This window comes from Pseudorasbora parva, chromosome 1 (genome assembly GCF_024679245.1).
Source record: "Pseudorasbora parva isolate DD20220531a chromosome 1, ASM2467924v1, whole genome shotgun sequence".
NCBI lineage: Eukaryota > Metazoa > Chordata > Actinopteri > Cypriniformes > Gobionidae > Pseudorasbora > Pseudorasbora parva.
Window position 1 is genome coordinate 64,846,605 of NC_090172.1, and position 21,684 is coordinate 64,868,288.

Consider the following 21,684-nt stretch of genomic DNA (forward strand, 5'->3'; position numbering starts at 1 on the left):
GTGCATCCTTGAATAAGCGGAGTTGTATTTTAAATGCTCAGGTATATGACCCATTTCTCTAAAACTTAAGTATTTTATTTTATATGAATGAGCTACGGACGGAGCGCGAGCAGTCCAGTGACGGCGGTAAAGAGCGCGTGCGTCTGTGAAGGAGATCAGCTGTGACTGTGGGCGAGCAGATCACGCAGCACAGCGGCTCTATTAATTCACGCATGCAGTAGATATAATCAAATGTTTATTTTAAAGCACTGAATCGTTTTTGAAATTCATCAGATTCTTAGCATTTTAGATCGAGTATCGGCCGAAATTAACGTTTCACGATTCATAATACATGTTTCAAGATCGATGCATATGCATCGTCAGGATTTGTAATCGATGCATCGAGAAAACGAGTGAATTGTTACAGCCCTAAGTAGAACTGATTCAAGTTGAGTAATGTTAAATGTTTAGGCTGATTAATTTTCTAGGCTCAAAAAACTCACCGTAAAGTCCAGGCCTGGTCCTCTCTCGTCTTCCACTATCATCGCTCCTCCTTTTATGTCCCTGTCACTCCGCCGCGAGACGAGAGCGGTGTGGTGCGCAGCTGGCCCTCATTAGCACTCGCCACCGGCCGCTCTCACGGTCCCTCGCCTCACTGCATGCCACACACATCATGCTATAGTTATAGTCAGATATTCTTTCATCTGTCTTCTCAAACGGTCGCCGCAGCATCAGTGTTTATTCCTGCTTTGTAAACACATTTAATTTCATGACATTTTTTAAAACCATCTCTCAATCCTCAGAAGAGAAGTGAATCAAACGGACACTGTGATTGGCTGTTTGTTCAGCTAGCTTCATGCAACAGGCCTGAACTCTTATTATTTCACCATGACAAGGTTAATTCAATTTTTCATTCTAGGGCACCTTTAAATAATATGTAGTTGTGTATGGATAGCAGGAGATTTATGAACTTAATGTTGTCAATAGGAAGAATTGTCATTGTTTAATCATATATCACTTTCTTGAACTCTACAGAAGCAAATTTTAAAAAGTGAGTTCCTCTAACCCTCCCATTCAACTCCTTAGAACAAATGTGATCTGATGAACACTCTTAGGAAAACATCTAAATGGTATCTTTAGGAGTACAACAGCTTGTCACTGGGACAGTACCCTTAAAAGGACATCTTTTAGGTGTAAAAAACAAACAAAAAAAGTTTAGAGGTAAAAATGTGAGCTTAACATTGTTAAAACACAAATGACACCTCTTTCCAATCATAGTAACATAGATAATGAGCGACAAAGCTAATTTTCCTCAAAACGAGTCTTATAATATAAATTGATCTATGTGAGTAGAGTGTGCTGGTGTGAAAACCAGGTGTGTTTAGGCACATTATTGACGCGTTGCTATTGTGAGGAACTGAAAACGACCACCAAACACCTGGTCTAAAGTCAATAGCTTAGATTTCTGTGTTATTTAAAGGGTGTGTTAGTAATATGATCTAATCAGCAAATTGATATTGTTGGACTTTTTCTCTCTCCCCAAAGTCCACCTCAAGTTCAATGATCGGACAGGAGTCGAATTTTAATTATCAATCAAATAAAAAAAATTATCAAAAGTATTATTTTATTATGAATTAGAGCGAGTACAAAATATGATCTGATATCAGGATTGAGAACAGCAGAGATAAGCATCTGGGTGGTCTAGAATGCCTTTACAACTTCAATCTTTCATATTTAAATTCTTGCTCTTCCATCTCCTCCCCATGTCACGTTTCCTCCAATCAGGGGTCCTGCATCATCTGTTTCCAGGCAGCTCATCTATAGAGAAAGTTAAACACACAAAAGACACCAGACCTCCAGTGTTTTTCCATATTATAAGACATACCCTTAGATGGTCTTTGTTTCTTCAGTTTCAATTTCTGCTGAAGTGGCTGTGCATTTTTCAGAAATACCCCTGCCTAACCTTTTCACCTCTAACCACATATAGACATGAAAAATCATCAAGCCTTTATCTACAGCAATCTCCTTTATATCATAAGTATTTTTTTTTATAATATTGCACAGCAACATTAGCAATTTAGATCATAATAAGCAACATCATGAAATTAGCAAGAAATTCCCTTCAATATGCCACAACTGTGAGGTGGATGAATCCTCTCGGCAAAGGAGAAGTGCTCACTAACACAGATTTACAGATTTGTGAACAATATTTGAGAGAAATAGGCCTTTTGTGTACATAGAAAAAGTCTTTTATCTTTGAGATCAGCTCATGAAAAATGGGGGAAAAAAATGATATATGTGTATATATATATATATATATATATATATATATATATATATATATATATGTTTATAAATTACGGCTGATCGTATGATTAGTTGTGATTTAATTTAGATCTTTGATCTCCCTGAGTATCTCTACTTCTCACTATCTTCGTTCATCAAGGGACCCGGTATCGCTTAGAGATATATGTTTCGCGTTATATTTCTCACAGTCACAGACGGGCAAGTTCTGCTATTAGTCAGGATTGCTTTGCTTTGATTGAGGATTGCAGAGTGAATATTTTACCTTTTAAGCCTAGTTCACACTGCCCAATTTTTGCCCCGATTTTGAGTCGCCGACAGGTTTTGTGAAATCGCCGACAAATGCCCGAGATCACAGGCAAATCGGTGCTCGTGCACGCGAGTGACAATCACGCAGTGTGAATAATCAAAGACGCGATCAGAGAGAATCGCCGACGAGTCGCCGACGCCGGTGAGATATTTGGCATGCTAAATATCTGGACCTGTCGGTGAATTCAAACTCCTGCTGTGTGAACTGCGTTCTGACTGAAAATCACATTGGTGTTGACCGACAGCCAATGAGAGAGTGAGATACAGGGCAGCAGGAGGTTCAGGGAGGAGTTATAGAGCAGAATATCAGTATTTTAATAGATAAATTTACAATTCTATCAAACAGAAACAAAGGCCAAACATTTGCACATCCAGCCACAGCAGTAGCACACTACAAAATTGTTTATTTACCTCAAACTGTCTTTGCAGAACACAATCCTGGCTCCCTCTGTCTCTCCAACAATTTCTTCCGCCATAATCTTTTTTCTTTTTCTCCACAAATCAGCGCACATACAATTTGAAGCAAACTTTGTGCAGTTTATCATTTTTAATAACAATTCCAAGTTTCGCGCGAGAACTCCGGTCTGACGCACGTGTGATCTCGCGTTGTTTACTTGTCATATCGCACGTGTGTTTGGAAAACGTAGTTTGCGCACCGGAGAGAGAGAGTTGTCAGCGATTCTTCCTTGTTCAGTCATGCAGTGTGAACTCCTCTGTCGTCAAACCATCGGTCAGTGTGAACACAGCAGTGACTGAATGATAGCCCAGATAGTCATGCAGTGTGAAAAGAGCAGTGACCCGACGAGTTTGAAAATCGTGCAGGCTGAACTAGGCTTAAGTGGTTGCGCCTGCTTACTCATCTTAAAGCGTAATGGGAATAATGATCACAGGAACTGAACCTTGCAAATACAGTGATAGTCAGAAATCAGATTATCCCTAATGCTGTGCTCCATGCTCCAGTCATTGAGTCCTACGGTTTGATCTATCCCGACACAACGATCTGCGGTAATACCAGACTCCGATTGATCATACTAAAAGAAGCGGCCTTAGAATAATACAAGATTAATCAAAGTTAATGTTTATTTTAGCCAGGCAAAATCATCAAAATATAGTCAAATTAAAAGACAATTATACACAACTGATCAGCATACAATATTACTCAATTATAAAATAGTATAAACATAGTTTCAAAGAGTCATCATTTACCTGGCTATAGAGACACACGGGAACAGTGTGGGAAGTTCTGGATACAGATGCTTCCCTGAGCGGTTTGCTCCTTCCCCTTAAATACTCAACCAGATCAAAGAACAATAAACATTTAGCACCCAAATATTTATGCAGATCTTGGTTCTTTTCTCAGACCCAAATGGTCCCACCTATCCTTGAGGCCTGATTGCAAATGTTTATCTAAAGATCTTTATGAGCATCTCCCCACACCAGAGGAACAAACCCGGTTGTCCTTCTTTTACGACCTGTTTTACTAGTGCGGGGATGTAACCTGTTCCACTGATGTGAGGATGAAACCTGTTTACCAATCACACCAAAAGTATTTATATTGACCATACAGAAACAGCTTGTGGCAGTATCTGTGATATTTGGATGTTTGTGTGACCCAGAGGGTGAGAGGGTCATATCTCGGCAGGGGTGAGGAAATAGGATTGGGCCAGGTGCAGTCTTGTTTTGTCTTGTATTCAGAGAGTGAAGTTTTATTGTCTTCATTGCAGCTTTAATCCCTTGAGTTTGTTCTCAGGTGAAATCCATTCTTACACCGCGTTCTCCTCTTACTATTCGTCACTCTGATGTTCACTGGTCTAAGGGATGATATCAGAAACAAATTTCTTAATCTATTTAATCAACACAATGATCAAGAGAAATTTGCATCGGAACCCTGCCAGTAAAAGAATAACAACGGTTATGCTATGTTTGAGAAAATCTTCTGAGAGAATATGCTTTTCGACACAAACAGTGCAGATGCTTGGCTAAATTACCTCAAAGCCAAGGGACTATGTGGAAGAGTTAAGAACCAGTCCTTCATCAACAAAGCCGACACAGATACAGTTAAAGACATCTGCAATGGAAAAGGCGTCAGAGACAGAGGCAACTTGTGTATCAGTAAAGATGAGTTCATAGTGTACATTGTTGAAAGCACAAATGATGGTCAGTGTGTAGTTAAGAATATAGACAAACAGGATGGACAGCATGTTGTTGTAGCTTGTGATCTTGTTGAGAACCACTGTTCCCTTTCGGGGAACTCGAGCTGCGTCGAAGCGCTGTGAGAACGCCTCTGCGTTAATGCGTCGTGAAGCGCCTGTAGAACCATTCCATCGGAAAAAAGATCGATCGTCGGCGTGATGACGTCATCGACCGGAAGCTATAAAGCGTCCGTGAAAACAAACAGGAACTAGCTTCTGAGCCTTCAGCAAGCGATCTGTGTGAACCTGTCTGTCTATTTGGTGTTTTTGTCTGTCTATTTGCAAGAGTTTTTCCACCCTTTTGTTAAATATTCCTATATTTACAAAAAAAGAGAAAATAAATAGATAGAGAAATGGCGAGTGAGAGCAGTCAGTTCAAGAGGTGTGTTCATCCCTGCCCACACTACATCACGGGTGGGGATACACACTCTCTTTGTGTTGCCTGCTTGGGAGCGCAGCATGCCCAGGCAGCCCTCGAGGGGGCTGCTTGCGAGCACTGTTAAAGACTACCGCTGAGAACGCTGCGCTCCCGCCGGGCACTCTTCGAGGAGGGTGCCTCGGCTCGTGTTCCCCGCGGCTCTGGTCCCGCTGCTGCCGAGGCAGAGCGGAGGCTGCAGTCGTGGGGTTCACAATTGGATATTGCAGAGGGGTTTGAGACGGGCGCTGCCTTATCTCTGCCCTCACCTGCTCCATCCAGCGGCTCTTCTCGGGGCTTGGAAGCACGCATTGCGGTTTCTTCCCCCCCGAGAGAGTCGCCGGTGCTCCAACTATCCAGCTCCGAGGAGGTGGACGTTGAGAGCATCGCGACTGAAGATTCGCCACTTCAGTCCCCTGCGAGTGAGGAGCTCGTTGAGGTTTTGACGCGAGCTGTGGCCAGACTAAATATTGACTGGCCCATTGAGAGATCTGAGGCAGGAAGGAAAAGATCTAGTAAATTAGATGAAAGATTCCTGCCCGCTCGCGCTTCAGAACCTCAGCGACGGGGCCTGCCATTCTTCCATGATTTGCACACCGAGGTGGCAAAGTCATGGAAGAGACCGGCGTCATACCGTGTGTTCAGCCCTCAGACTTCGGTCTATAGCAACATCATGGGGCTGAAGCACTACGGTTATGGGGCGATGCCAAAGGTAGAAGAGACGCTCGCGAGCCATCTCTCGCCTTCCTCGGCATCGTCCCTGAAGGCCCCGACTTTGCCCACCAGACCATTAAAAACAACGTCGGCACTGGTGGGCAAAGCGTACTCGGCGGCAGGTCAGGCTGCTGCATGCCTGCATACAATGGCAATAATGCAGGCTTATCAGGCTGACCTGCTTAGGGACCTAGATGGACGTGATGAAGTGGGGGGTGATGTAATCAATGAGCTAAGAACATCAGCTGATCTTGCTCTCCGGGCCACCAAGGAGACGGCCAGATGTGTTGGCCGCTCTATGGCAGCCTTGGTGGCTACGGAGAGGCATCTGTGGCTCAACCCCACTGAAATCAAGGAGAGGGAGAAAAGCAGGACGCTGAGGGTGGTTCCCCCCGTAGGGAAACGGTGTTTACCCCTGCTAACGGTACCCGTTTCCCTGCGGCACCCTCGGGGGGCCGCGCTGCCAACCCCGCTGCAATGCCGGGGCGCAGTCGGTCTCCGCGGGCCACCCGAGGGTGGTCCGCACCCCCTTCGGGGGGTCCCCGAGCAGTCAAGTCAGTCGTTCCCTGCCGGTCCGCCGCTTCAGGGCACTGTGCTTGTTGCTCACAGTACACCAGAGGCCAGCCTCGAGAGGCTGGTTCCCTTAGTAGATTTTCTAGACGAGTGGAAACGTCTATCAAATATATCTCATTGGGTCCTGCAGATAATAGAGAAGGGGTACGCCATTCAGTTCAGAAGTCGGCCACCTCCTTTCAGCGGTGTCCTACCTACAGAGGTGGGCCCGGAGCAGGCTCTGGTAATGGCACAGGAAGTAGAGACACTCCTGCAAAAAGGGGCTATAGAGAGGGTTCCCCCTCCCAGCAGGGAGTCTGGCTTTTACAGCCGTTACTTCATCGTGCCGAAGAAGGATGGGGGCTTACGCCCGATATTAGATCTGCGACTATTAAATCGCTCGGTGGCCAAGCTCAAATTCAAGATGCTTACACTCAGACAGATTGTAGCGCAGATCAAGTCGGAGGATTGGTTTGTCACCATAGACCTCAAAGATGCGTATTTTCATGTCTCCATCCTTCCACATCACAGGAAGTTCCTGAGGTTTGCCTTCGGGGGAGAGGCATACCAATATCGAGTACTTCCCTTCGGTCTAGCACTGTCACCCCGCACGTTCACCAAGTGTGTGGATGTAGCTCTGGCGCCGTTGCGTCTGCAGGGCATCCGCATACTGAACTATATCGACGACTGGCTGATTCTAGCGAATACAGAGCAGATGGCGGTTCAGCATCGAGATGCTGTTCTCGCCCATATGTCGAAGCTGGGGTTGAGGCTGAACGCCAAGAAGAGTGTGCTTTCTCCGGCTCAGAGAACCACTTTTCTAGGTGTGAACTGGGATTCGGTAATTATGCGGGCGCAATTATCGCCAACACGCATAACATCGATCCTGGCAGCAGTCAAAGAACAGAAGCTAGGCCGGGCCGTCACTGTGAAACAGTTCCAGAAACTGTTAGGTCTCATGGCAGCAGCGTCCAACGTGATACCTTTTGGCCTACTGTACATGAGGCCACTGCAGTGGTGGCTCAAAACAAAAGGGTTCTCCCCGAGGGGAAATCCGCTCCGCACGATCAAAGTCACGCGGCGATGCCTACGTGCTCTGGTCATGTGGAAAAACCCGGGGTTTTTATCTCAGGGTCCCGTGTTGGGGGCTCATGTTCGTCGCGTAACGCTAACGACAGACGCCTCTCTCACGGGCTGGGGGGCGACCATGAGTGGTCGCTCGTCCCAGGGTCTATGGCAGGAACATCAGCGGCACTGGCACATAAATCGGCTAGAGATGCTCGCAGTGTTTCTTGCATTGAAACAGTTCCTGCCCGACCTCAGGGGCCACCATGTGTTAGTCAGGTCAGACAACACATCGGTGGTCGCCTACATAAATCACCAGGGGGGTCTGAGGTCCCGTCCGTTGGACAAATTGGCACATCGGATCCTCCTGTGGGCCCAGGGGAAATTGCTGTCAATCAGGGCAGTATATATCCCCGGGGTCCTGAATCAGGAAGCAGACAGCCTGTCGAGGCAGGGGCCGAGGCCCGGGGAGTGGAGACTCCACCCAGAGGTGGTGGAGCTCCTATGGAAGGTTTATGGGAAAGCGGAAATAGACCTATTTGCTTCGGCGGAGAATTCCCACTGCCCGCAGTGGTTTTCTCTGACCCATCCAGCCCCGCTGGGGTTGGATGCCATGGTACAGGAGTGGCCGAGGCTACCCCTGTACGCCTTCCCCCCGATTGTCCTGCTTCCAGGAGTTCTGGAGAGGGTACGCCGGGACGGGGCCCAGGTACTTCTAGTGGCTCCGTACTGGCCGACCCGAGTATGGTTTTCGGACCTGATATCTCTCCTGGAAGGCTCTCCGATGGAGATTCCGACCAGGAGGGATCTACTCTCTCAGGCGGGCGGGAGATTCCTGCACCCACGCCCGGAGATGTGGAAACTGTGGGCCTGGCCTCTGAGGGGGCTAGGCTCATAGAGGAAGGTCTCTCGGCCGAGGTCGTAGAGACCATCCTTCACTCCAGAGCTCCGTCCACGAGGAAACTGTACGCTCTGAAATGGAAACTTTTCTCAGCATGGTGCAGAGAACGCCAGTGGGACCCAGTTAACTGCCCGGTTGGTACAGTGCTGGAGTTTCTGCAGGCAAGGTTCTCGGCAGGGTTGACCCCCTCCACAATAAAGGTGTACGTGGCGGCCTTGGGTGCCTTCCACGTCCCTTTGGGTGGAGTGTCTTTGGGAAGACACCCTCTGGTTACACGTTTCCTCCGTGGCACTTTAAGGTTGAGGCCTGTGATGCACTCGAGGGTCCCAGCATGGGACTTAGCCATTGTTTTACGGGGCTTGTCCGAGCCTCCATTCGAACCCTTGGAGGAGGTTTCGGATAAGTTCCTTACCCTCAAGACGGTATTCCTTTTGGCTAGTTCATCTCTAAAAAGAATAGGAGATATTCAGTCCCTGTCTGTAGGGCCCTCATGTTTAGAGTTTGCGCCTGGGATGGTGAAAGCATTTCTACATCCCAGGCCGGGTTATATCCCCAAGGTTCCTACGAGCCCACGGGGCCCCATCACTCTTCAGGCGTTCTGTCCTCCTCCTTTCACGACGTCAGACCAGGAAAGATTGAATCTGCTGTGCCCTGTTAGGGCGCTAGATACTTATGTCCACAGAGCTGCCCTGTGGAGGAAAACTGATCAGCTGTTTGTCTGTTTCGGGCCCCCTAAGAAAGGGGCCCCAGTATCTAAGCAGAGAATGAGCAAGTGGGTGGTCGAGGCCATCTCACTTGCTTATGAGGCGGCCGGGCAGCCGTCTCCACTGGCTGTCCGGGCGCATTCTACCAGGGGTATGGCTGCTTCTAAAGCACTGTTGTCGGGGGCTTCCCTCCATGACATCTGTAACGCGGCCGGTTGGTCGTCTCCATTAACTTTCGTCAGGTTCTACGAACTAGACTTGGCATCTACTGTTGGGGCACAGGTACTCTCGTAACCGTGTGCGCTTCGGCTTCACACATACGAGACACTTGGTCCTATGGCGATGTGGGTATAAGCGTTCGCACAGCGTTTCGACGCAGCTCGAGTTCCCCGAAAGGGAACGTCTCAGGTTACGTATGTAACCCTAGTTCCCTGAGGGAACGAGACGCTGCGTCGCTTTGCCATACTCCCGGCGTGTCCGTGATCACTTACTTCAGGCTTTATCAGAAGTTAGTTCCTGTTTGTTTTCACGGACGCTTTATAGCTTCCGGTCGATGACGTCATCACGCCGACGATCGATCTTTTTTCCGATGGAATGGTTCTACAGGCGCTTCACGACGCATTAACGCAGAGGCGTTCTCACAGCGTTTCGACGCAGCGTCTCGTTCCCTCAGGGAACTAGGGTTACATACGTAACCTGAGACGTTTGCCTGTCCACTATCAGAAACAAACCAACACACCACCACCACCCAAAGGTGAGATCTGCAAGCCAAAGACCGAATAAATTGGGGTAAGGAGTGGCCACACTATAGGCAACAGTAGGGTTGAAAAGAGAAAAGTCAGTAGCAAGTGATTTCTACTTTATCTCTACAGGACGTTTTGCATAAGCATCATTAACCATGACGAATGCAAACGTGTTCATTAGCTTCACTTCTATCCTCTTCATCTCTTCTACAGCTGCTTTTAGGCCAGAGATCGTGATTTATTTCTGTGAACGCTTTATTTAATCCGTCCATTAGTGAATCAGTGAACGTGTGATGATTCTTCAAAAAGGGTTCCTGAAGTTTTTGTTTGCTTGATTGGAGAAATGATCGCTGTTTATCACTGTTTTCAGATAAACTATAGCCATTTCTAGGCTTTTCCATGTGTAATTTTTAAAATGAAAATTGTTATATTCTTTAAAAATACAACTGTGTAAATGCATGTGTGGTAATAACGTCCATAATGACGATGGCCGAGTTGCGTTTGCGTGCTTCTAGTAAACACAGAAACTGGAGAACGGCGGCAGTCTTTCGAATCAGCTTTGACCGCGACTCTGGAAGACTTGGGGTTAAGCTTTTCTCTGAGAAAAGAACAAAGAGCTAGCCTGACAAGCCAGACCCACATCAAGATGTTTGGTCTGGAAACTCACCATAGACAGCTCAATCTGAGGGGCGGGATAAACGGTTGTCTTTCAAACTCCCTCTGCACGCGATAGGATAGCGCTACAACCAACCAGAGCAACGAAGGTGAAGCAGAGCTCGCTGACAGATTAAACATTCGCCCTATCCGGTCGGCTAAACTCCGAACACATCTTCCCTTCTTAAAGGGGGGGTGAAACACTCAGTTTCAGTCAGTGTCATGTCAATCTTGAGTACCTATAGAGTAGCATTGCATCCTGCATATCTCCGAAAAGTCTTTATTTTTTTTATAATTATATAAGAAAGATGCGCTGTTCCGAGTCTTTCCGGAAAAAGCCGAGCGGGTGGGGGCGTGTCGTGTGAGCGGAGCTAAATAATGACGTGTGCGCGCTGCTGCTATTGTGTTGAGTCGAGTGCGTCGTAAAGCTGTGTCATCCCTAACAGCGGGAAAAAAACTTTATTCAAAATAAAAATATGGCTTTTAATCAGATACAGCCATACATCTATGATCCGGAATCAGACCCAGAGGCTGCAGTTGAACAGGAGCAGCAGCAAAAACGACTAGAGCAGGACGTCTCTATGTGGTACAAGTTATACACTAACTATATAATATGCTTAGCGGCTTGTGTTATTTACATATTTATACTTGAATTATATCGTCATATTTTTGTCTTTGAAGGTGTACATGTGGGAAGTGCAGTTGTGCACGTGTGTTTGTGTGTTTACGCGTGGTTTGTGTAGACAGTAAGCGGACTGGTTTTGCACGGCAGGCTAAGTTAGTGTTTACATAGAAAGACACGGAATAGTAGCGCATTTGAATGAAGAAGCGCGCTTATTTAGTTCAACATATTTCCCCCCTCTTTGTGTATTGTTGTTTGGAGTGCTTTTACAATACACAAACATAAAGTTACACATATAGTGGCCAGCTAAACAAATGTACACGCACTACACATCGCATGCTCCATTGATCAATTAACTATACGTGATCATGTTTGGGCTACTTGATGAGCATAGGCAAAAACACAGACATTTGAAGCAGTCTCACTCACCGCCTGCGGTTCTAACGTTGGGATCTTTATCGTTGGGACTGCTCCATCCTTCAGCATTAGGCGATCGGAAAATCCGGCGTCAAGCTGGGCCTTGTTTATGAAACAGTCGGCACCGAAATGCAGCGAACAGATATAAACATTCGCGCAACTCAGTTGCTGATCCGGAAAAGCAAATTACATCCACTGTTGCCTTAACGCGGGGTTTTTGGGGAATCTGTGCATCTGTCTTGGTCTGGCAACCAAAAACGCACTTTTTTGGTGACATTGTAATTGTGCACATCACCTGTGCAGCAGCCTACGAGCCAGCGCTTTGATGGGGGTAGCCTGTTACTTTCGCTCTCTCCCTCTCTCTCTCTCACGCGCTTCCGGTAGAATTGTCCGTAAGGCCCATACAAGGAAATTCCGCCCCCATTAACGTCAAAGGGGATGCATGATCGCAAAAACTTGCCGAAACTTATGACTAACCGGAAGTAGTATTTTTGACAAAGAAATACTCCCATCAAACGTCCACCTTAACTTTTGAAACTTTGTCTATGTTTAGTATGGGAATCCAAGTCTTTAACAGTGTAAAAAGATCAGTATGCATGAAACAGCATTTCACCCCCCCTTTAAGAATGACTTCAGTGCCGGTCTTTGTTCTTTTAGTTTAGGGGCTGTGTGTGTGTGTGTGTGTGTGTGTGTGTGTGTGTGTGTGTGTGTGTGTGTGTGTGTGTGTGTGTGTGTGTGTGTGTGTGTGTGATGGGTAGGTTTAGGGGTAGGGGCAGTGTAAGGGGATAGAAAATACGGTTTGTACAGTATAAAAATCATTACGCCTATGGAATGTCCCCATATGTCACAAAAACAAGTGTGTGTGTGTGTGTGTGTGTGTGTGTGTGTGTGTGTGTGTGTGTGTGTGTGTGTGTGTGTGTGTGTGTGTGTGTGTGTGTGTGTACGCATGTTGATAAATGAGAAACTACCCTCGTCTTCTCAATCTTCATTTGGTCTCTCGTTCCAGGTGATCCAGCAGGCCAAACAGTGAATGCTCCAGTGGATGCGACTTTAGTTTAAAAAACAATCTACAGTTGATCAGAACAGATGAACAACCAGGGGGTTCGCAACCGGGGGGACAATGGGGTTGTCGACAACCACAGGTAAATCACATCTCAGAATTACAGCTTTTTATTTATTACAGTTTTAAAACCCCAAATATAAAATAAGTGTTCATTGAGTAATGTGAAAAGTTCTATATCAATTTAAGTTTTAGTAAAATGGGGTCTTAGGCAGTGTGTCCACTGAAGCATTTTTTTAACATGGCTGGAACTCAGTTGTTTTCAATGGGAACGCCATGAGCTTACACACCTCAAAAGCAGCTCTGGCCGCCCTGCCATTGACGCTGTAGAAAGATTTGTGGACGCGCTGACGGAGATCAAATGCTTGGTCTTTCTTTAAACTTTATTTTAAGGGGCCACGAATCCAACAGTTATGGTGATTGGCATTTGTGCAGACTGACCACAAGTGGGGTAAAACCGTATAAGTTAACCTCATGAAATCATTTAAATGTTAAAGTATTTAAAAGCAGCCTACATTACAAAAACTGTCATGGTTGAAGTGCAGCCTTAATGCAGTTGGTCAAATCAGTGTTGAGTTTAAGCAAATTAATTACATTCCCGCTGAAATACACGCTTTGTAGGCAAGGCAATGCATAAATCACATTTCATACACAATGGCAATTCAAAGTGCTTTACTTAGAAATTCATTAAAATAGTGATAGCATATGCATAAGAAACACTGCATGAAAAGTGGGATTTTCGTCAATAAGCGGCACTGTAGATTGTCGTGGAAGATCAGGTTTACGACTGTACACGGCAGTTTGCAGGCGACACCGAAAACTGCTGTGAATTGTCAGAAATTGACGTGGGCCTTGCTTGGCAGTTGTCCCCCCCAAGACCCCCCTTCCCTTAACTCCAGGGGAGGCTTTAACATGTAAATGAACATGCTGTGAGCTATACAAATGCAAATCAGGGTAGCAGGAGTTTTAACCCATGTGACATTTTTCTAAAAGGTATTAACTTCCTTCTAAAAAAATCTCTTAGATAGATCAGGCTCAGTATAGCCTAATTGTAAAATCTTAAACTTAAGCTTGAATTTATATATTTGATGAAAGTATTCTAGATTATTTATTGTGTGTCATTTGCAATCAGTCCCCGTGAATTCAGTGCGACTCGCAATTTTGACCAATCACCGCAACTTTTACCAATCATTGCGGTCTCCTGCTAATAAGCGGCGTCATACATCAGCAAACTTTATATATCATATATCATTGCCTGTCAAAATTAACGTGTTAACGCAAATTAATTTTAAGGGCACTACATATATATATATATATATATATATATATATATATATATATATATATATATATATATATATATATACACATATTATACATTGACATTAACTTTTTTGCTCACCGGCCACCGTGGCTAGTGGTTTTCCAAAGTTACTAGCCACTCAGCATTTTCACTGGCCACAATTTTGCTGTTTGGAAATTACATTGTATATGTTTAAAGTTGACTTTGGCATATATAAATTACTTGATTTTGAATCATTTTACTTTATTTAGAAGATTTAAAACCCTTTCAAACTTTCAAATGCAGAATGACCCCCTCAAATCTTGTATATCAGCTGGGATGTGCAGGTGGGCAAGGGGTGGGCAATATAATAGATTATAATAGAATATAATAGGCTAATATGAGAAAGGTAATATGACAGGCTTTGAGTTATTTTAGTTAGGATATATATATATATATATATATATATATATATATATATATATATATATATATATATATATATATCTCTTTTAAAAAATACCCTAAGCAAATTACAAAAACAATAGTACAAAATAAAAAACAAAATAAAAATTCCGATACTAATACGACACAATGTAATTTATTGAATTTAATTGTCATTGGATACGACTTTCATCGAAAAGAATGTAACAAAATGTGGGCGTGGTCTGTGTTGTGAAATGAAACCACATTAAAAATTCCCTTAAACTGCGTTTGAAACATACAGCAAAGCAGCGACAGAGGAAAACACAGAGCCTGATATTATGCAAACATTTACCAATAATGTGGAAAGCGTTTTAAATCTGTTCAGTGGAAAATCCGCTGTGACAAATCTGTCCTCGTCTAACATCTGCTGTAAATCCAGGTAAAACTAGCTGCGTGCACGCGCCCGTCCCCAGATAACATGATCCCCAGTTGATCCGTAACACCGGCGGGAAGAAACAGCTGAATGCAATCATTGGGCTATCTCGTCAGCTTGCTGCCGATTTTAACGAGCAGTTAACTTTAGTAATCTCCAGGTTGCTGTCCATAGATGATAGGTTGCTTGCTTTGGAGTCGAAAAACTGTGTGGAAGATACTAACTTTAAGAAGAGAAGACGAGTGCCTAAGAGAAGACCAGTCCTAAGATTGCGGTAAGACTGTTATCTAAGCTAAAGTAACCTAAAGCAAAGCTTTTTAAGTAGCACAAGCTGAAATTAGCCTTGTAAAAGAAAAAATGTAAGTTGCTTTATAAAAGTGTTTTCTTTTTCTGGTCATTTTACAGGAAGCAGTACGCCGTCTTCACAACTTCGTCATAACACTCATTTAATTGTTTTCCAGCTGCATGTAAGACACAGAGACAGTACGCAGGAGGTACAAACGAGTTCTTGCATCGCAAGCAGAAGCTGTGAAGAGTTCAGCTCGGAGTCGATTGAGAAGAAAGAGGGTAAGATTTATTAGATTAGATCCGTTTTGGGTCAGTGTGACTATTTTTCAGGTGCATTTTACGCAGTACTTCGCGCAATACTGATTGTCTTTATTGTTTGTTTTTACAGCTGCTACAAGCAAGAAAGAGTGTGTTAGCTGAGGATGAGGTGGGCCTTTGGAAGTGCGTTACCATAGACCTGATATCTGATGAGGAAGACGGCATCGTTCGCGCGGTGTCTGGATGGACTGTTCGCCGACTCTGTGCCACGCTGCAATCGAGATTAGAGGCGATTCCAAAGAACAGGGCAACGCACGACAGACGTCTGAAAAATGGACTTAAAACAGACAGAATGGCGCTAGTTACCTACAGCTCTGAAGCGGAAAACAGAGACTTCATGGTGCTGTAGGATTTTGGGCTTCTCGTGAGCTTCCTATTGTTGTGTGGGCAGATCTCAAACGTTTTGCATTTGGTTGTGTGTTTGTGTTTGTTCTAATAAAGCTCTTTCTTTGAATAAACTGCATGTCCCTGTCATATTTTCCTTTCCTCAATAAATGAATGTCCTTGATGGTTATAATAGCGTAATCCATTGGATAACAATGACATGAATATAAAACATAATAGCATATCACATGAATATAAATATAAACAATTAAAAAATAATATGCAAATCATAATTTTATATATATATATATTTGTGTAAAATTATTATAATTTGGGGGTTTAAATTTATTAATTTATTACCCAGGTTGACCAATAGTAACAGATCTGCCAACCAATCACGAGTGATATTTCTTGTTTCAATGTAGTAGTTTCAACCAATACTGAGTGAGGAAATTCAAGCCATTCCGGCAAGGCGCCGCCCAGAGCTGCTATTCATATGCTAATTAGAGCCATTAGCGCCGGCGCCAGCATGCCTCCGCGAGCTCCACATACGTCATGGTTCGTTTCCGTCAATATGTGGCACAGACGAACGCGACGTTCACAGGCTGTAAACTGACGTTAATTGTCGAAAATCAGGGAGATTTCCGGCCGTTTACGGGGACGAAAATCCCACTTTTCATGCAGTGAAATAGGAATACCATGTGTAAGAATTAAAAATAGAAACAATGTTAATTAAAACAGTTGTAAAGAGAATAAAAATTAAATACATAAATAAATAAAATGGTGATAAATAGTCCACTATCTGCCTGATTCTAAATTCGGATACCCCTTTCTGAGATAGGAGAGAAGAAGCAGGTTCACAATGTCTCCTTGACCTTACAAGTCAGTCTAAGACGGGCTCCTGTAGGGGTCGTGACCTTTGCCCCGCAGGGCCTCCCCTTTCTTGAGTCCGCTTCTTTACTGTCTGCTAACACTAGCAGAAAGAAGAGAAGCTCACTGCTCTCCTTTTCCAATCTCCTTCAGTCAGACAGCCCTACCAAAAAAAAAAAAAAAGTTGTAAAAAAAAAAAAATTTGTATAGTTGTAAAGAGAATTAACAAAATGTTTTATATAGATTAAATTATCAATTACCAAAGATAAGTACAAAGGTAAAGTAAAACAGTTATACAAATAATAAAAATATGATGGATAGATAAGATAAGGTGCAATCAGTCGGACGTACAGTGCTCAGAGCTCATTCAGTAAATGCACAGCTGAACAGATGTGTTTAGAGTCTGGATTTGAATGTGGCTACTGTTGGAGCACATCTGATCTGTTCAGGAAGCTGGTTCAGCTGCGGCTGGCATAATAGCTAAAGGCAGACTCTCCTTGCTTTGAGTGAACTCTTGGTATTTCTAACTGGGAACACAAGGACAAGGATTTTGGATATTGCCAACTTTGTGGGGACATTTTGTCCCCATAACGTAGGGATTACCAGCCCACACACACACACACACACACACACACACACACACACACACACACACACACACACACACACACACACTTGCATGAACTCGGAAATCATAACAAGCATTTGAAAGTGCAAACAATTCCCAAACTTGTAATGAAGTTTATTAAGCAGCTTTGAGGACTTCCAGTGGTTTTCCACCAACATAAAAAGCTAAATAAAAGCTTAATATGTATTATTATTACTATTATTATAAAAGGCTAATAAATAAATACAGATATTAAATAACTTCTCCAACAGGGCTAAATGATTTTTGTAAATAGGCTTTATCTCTATGTGACTAAATTAATAATACTATTTTCTTAGTGGAATATTGCCACATTGATATTTCTCATATCCACTAATTGTGAAGCTCTAAGTGTCTCTCTCTCTCTCTCTCTCTCTCTCTCTCTCTCTCTCTCTCTCTCTCTCTCTCTCTCTCTCTCTCTCTCTCTCTCTCTCTCTCTCTCTCAGGGTGACATTGGTGGTTGGCCTCTTACTCTCCGTCACTCTGATGTTCACTGATAATGTCAGAAACAGATTATTTAATCAGCACAATGATCAAGAGGAATTTGCATCGGAACCATGCCGGAAAAAGAATAACAACGGTTATGCTATGTTTGAGAAAAAGCATATTCTCTCAGGAGATTTCAACACAAACAGTGCAGATGCTTGGCTAAATTACCTCAGAGCCAAGAAACTATGTGGAAGAGCTAAGATCCAGTCCTTCATCAACAAAAATGATGCGACTAAAGTTAAAGGAATCTGCAATGGAAAAGGCGTCAGAGACAGAGGCAACTTGTGTATCAGTAAAGATAAGTTCACAGTGTACATTGTTGAAAGCGTTCTCGATCATGGCCAGTGTGTAGTTAAGAAAGTAGACAAATTGGATAAACAGTATGTTGTTGTAGCTTGTGATCTGGTTGAGAATCAGTGTTTGCCTGTCCACTTTGAGAAACAAACCAACACACCACCACCACCCGAAGGTAAGATCTGCAAGCCAAAGACCAAATAGGTTCATTAGGGGTGAAGAGTGGTCGAACTATAGGCAAGGTTGAAAAGAAAAAAGTTGGAAAAAAGAAAAAAAAAACTCCTTTCAGGATAGAGATTGTGATTTGGAGATCGTGATTTATTTCTGTGAACTCTTGATTTAATCTGTCCATTAGTCAATCAATGAATTCAATGATTCTTCAAAAAAGGGTTCCTGAAGTTTTTGTTAGCTTGACTGGAGAAATTATTGCTGTTTATCACTTTATGTTTGCTATAGTTTTCAGAAAACTATCCATTTCTAGACTTTTCCATGTGTAATTTTCAGAATTAAAGGGTTCATGATTTTTTTTTTAATACTGTCTAAAAGCTATAAAGCTTTTATACTGAGGTGAACTAATGATGTTTGTGTGGTTTTTACATTCAAAATTATCATGATGAATAAGTAATGGGCTATTTTCTACACTGGTTTTAAGGCTCTCTCAGGAAACGCACAGGTTTGATGGGCGTGCCGCACTGGAGACTCGGAAGTAAACGCCCACGGCTAGGATTGGAGAAGATTTGCATATTTAATGAGCTTCAGCTCACTTGTGGTCAGTGGGGAAATGGCTTTATTAAACCAACACGATTAATCTCTCATCCACCCGCGATTGATTAGACTGTTATTTTTTATTGACATTACTTGGCCCGACCGATCGATGAATTTAACTGCGAACCGTACACACACACACAATATCAAGTCAAGAGAGTGATATTGAATCACAATATCAAGTCAGGCTTACATTTTGGTAGCCCGTCTGGAAAACACACAGCCCCGGAACGCTGGCCTTTGCGAGCCCTGGCACATACAAGTCCAAGTCTGATCCCAAATCACAATCCCAACCAACAACACCACAAATAAAGGGTTCTCCAGCCTGTGACTACGTGCTAAGGTATGTTCTGTTAGACATAAATCAATACGATATTTAGTGTGTTGTGCATATGATCCTGTCTGCAAATCCAGTCTCGTTTACAAACGAATCCATGGTTAAATGAAGGAACAAATGCGCAATGTCTTCCCCACGTGAGCTGGATATTAATTAAAAATAAAGTTCATCAAGGCATTCATTATATTAGAATCCAGTTGAAGCTTCCGTGGTATGTTTACTGCTTAGATAGAAATCCGGTGAAGTTTAGCTCTATGTAGGCCTATGTCATGTTAATGACACAGGGCGGTGGGCGGAGCTTCAGAGTCAGGCTTTCTTCTTCTACTGTAGAGGCGGTGTTTCAGCACACGATGACGTCAAGGTGTGGTGTATTCTGAGAGCGCCGTATCGTTTTCTGGGCCTGGTGTCTATAAAAGCTTTTCTTTGACTAACAAGGACATTTTCAGCTCTGAAACTTACAGGATAATCTTATATTATCATGACCTTTTATATATCAAAAGCTCAAGGGAAAGATGATTTCTCAATTCATCATCCCTTTAAACTTTTTTTTTTCAAATGCACGTGTGGTTTTATGTTTTTGCAAAACTGAAGTTTATGTTATTCTTGCTAAAAATAAAACGTCTTACTGACTGTCAGTGTGAGTGTCTTTTTCTCCATTCCCACATCATGGATCAGCGTCAGTTTGGCCGGACTGTGTGTGTTTCCGGCGCTGTGAGGCGTCTCCATACTGTGATCTGCACAAACACACAGGAAGAGCTGAACGCTTTAATAAAACAATGCTCATGCATTTACAATGAAAGATGAGTAATAATATGTAGCTAACATGAAAAGTAGGGGTGTAACGATTCGTTTTAACAACCATACGATTTTTTTATCAGAATTTGAGGTTGTCGATATTATTTAAGGACGATATTGGTTCATTTAAAACGATATGATCGGAAACGATTCAATGACTTGAAATCGATTCAGTAACTTTTTAGCCAAAAATTTAAATCAGTGTCGAATCGAATCGTTGTTACAACGAATCGTTACACTCCTAATGAAAAGTCAAGCCGTGTGACGGACTAAACCAACCAGGGGTCATGGTCCACTAGAGGCCTCAAAATGACTGGAACAATGAGCTAAAACTGCTGCAATTCAGGAGATTTCTGTTCAAATTCACCGCCTCAACTACTGTTCTCTTTAACACCAGAGGAGAACCAGGATATATGAGGGACCCTAATTTTAAAAGTGTGATTTCTAGACCTGGAAAAGCCATTTAAATATATGAAATCTTAAAATACCATAGGTGTTTTTATAATTAAACATATTTTTACATCAGCCATTTGTAGTGGTGTCTGAAACTATAGTGGACGTTATAGAGGGCACTCATTCAATCCCATAATGCACCACAATAATGAGAGTACTGTTGATAGGGGAGAGCGGGCACAAACTAACACTTTTTGACTGTCTCATACTTCAGAGTATTATTGCATGAATTTCTCAAGTCTAGTACAAATACATAAATACATATACATAAATATGCTCCACTGTGATTTAACCGCAGCTCGTGTCTTCTGCTGTTAGATCAGCATTACAGAACATCTCAACTGTTCAATAAAATACATACGATTACAATAATAGCAGATTTGTCTAACTTTAAATAACACAAAAAACAGAGATGAAAAATAAGTAGAAAATGTACTTTTGCTATGGTAAAAAATGTTCAGTGATATCTTCCAAAGAATTATTTTTAATTTGCTGCATTTTTTTCTCTATATAATGTTGATATGGCATCTAGTAAATACACAAAGTTTCGTCATCCTGGCCTGTGAGGAAGGTTTTAAACCATGTGTTATAACTAGCCCGTGTTAGGTTGTGCCCCACTACTACACATAAGGGCTATAAAATACCCATAATGCACTGCGAGAGTCGCATACATGCCCAATGAAATCCTGCCTCTGAGCAGAAGATGGCGTCCGCAGCTGAATCATCCATCCGTTTCCCAAACCGCTGGTCCAATGGGGCTACAGCGCAACGTCAAGCGGGAGTAAATTCCTTTTTAATTGATTATTAAATATATATATTTTTAATCTTTTTATCTTTTATTATTACTGGAGATGCAATTTTGCAAAGTTTCAAGTAATTATTAAACAGCACAAACTATGTTTCGTACTCAGTGTCTGAATTCACTCATTTCTTTTCTGCAAAAATGGACTATATTAGTGGACTGATGTAGTGAATGAGGGCATATGGAGCACTTACAGACACTGTATTAGTAACGGTTCAGTTACAGTATATCTGTGGTAAAGCTGTGGTTTGCGTCCGAACACCAGCCTATACTCATCTACAATTGTTTGAGTGCATTAGTAATTGTTACAGAATGACAATTTTAAAGCTACTAAATTTCTCCCAAACATTAACATTTTGTCACCGTGTACTCACCGTCATGTCAGCCCAAACCTGTAGAACTTTCTTTAGAAAGCATTTTAGCTCGTTGTTGTCCATTTCGCATCTACAGAAGTGCTGTCCAAACCTGATAATGGAAGAACAGTGGCTCTAATGAAACACACGTGGTGCGTATACCATGAAGCCGGTTTAG